At 44.4% G+C, this 720-nt stretch overlaps 1 pseudogene; it reads right to left on the reverse strand.

The window, feature by feature from the left end:
* The window catches only part of LOC119592957, a 6491-nt pseudogene that overhangs the window by 2187 nt on the left and 3584 nt on the right, over positions 1-720 (reverse strand).

Genomic DNA, 720 nt, shown 5'->3' on the forward strand with positions numbered 1-720 from the left:
GATCGTGATATCCTGCACCACTGAGTGCGGGAGGCTGAACGGGACGAAGTTGAATGTCCTTTGCACTTCGGTATGGTAGCCAGCGTGTATGGTAACCTGAAAGAAGAAAGAAGAGTATTCTCAAGGAATGCATGTTACTATAGAAGGAGAGGAAGAACTATATGGAAAATTTTTTTTTAAAAATATTACTGATTCTACCTCAATATGTTATCCACGAAAACCTAACACTCACTGGTCCATATGAGAGAAGGACGGCAGCTGGTCTTTGTCCACCACCCTGTCCAGTTCCTCATGGACACGCTTTTGGACCTCCGGGTGTTTGGCGAGCAAGTACACCGCCATGGACAGTGTGCTCGATGTTGTCTCGCTTCCGGCAACAAACATTTCGAAAATCACTGCCACTAGCTGATCCACTGGGGGTTCAAAAAAATATTACATGGATGTTGCAGGTACACATTAAGGATGCTTAGTGAGCCATTAGCGTAGGTGTTTCTTGAAATATGTTGGAAATATCAAATAACGAGTACTAACAGTGACATCAACAAAATTGGCAACAGGAAAAGCATACAGTGGAAGAAGGAAGGTTTGTCCTTGTGCTCCTCAATCTCTCGCAGGTACAAGGCCGTCAAACAGTCGCTTTTCTTCGCCGTCTCGTCACGCTGGAATTCCTCCAACTCATTCTGGGAAGGAGAATATTACGTTCCAACTTGCAAGATTTGT

The sequence above is a fragment of the Penaeus monodon genome, chromosome 31 (assembly GCF_015228065.2).
Source record: "Penaeus monodon isolate SGIC_2016 chromosome 31, NSTDA_Pmon_1, whole genome shotgun sequence".
NCBI classification, from domain to species: domain Eukaryota; kingdom Metazoa; phylum Arthropoda; class Malacostraca; order Decapoda; family Penaeidae; genus Penaeus; species Penaeus monodon.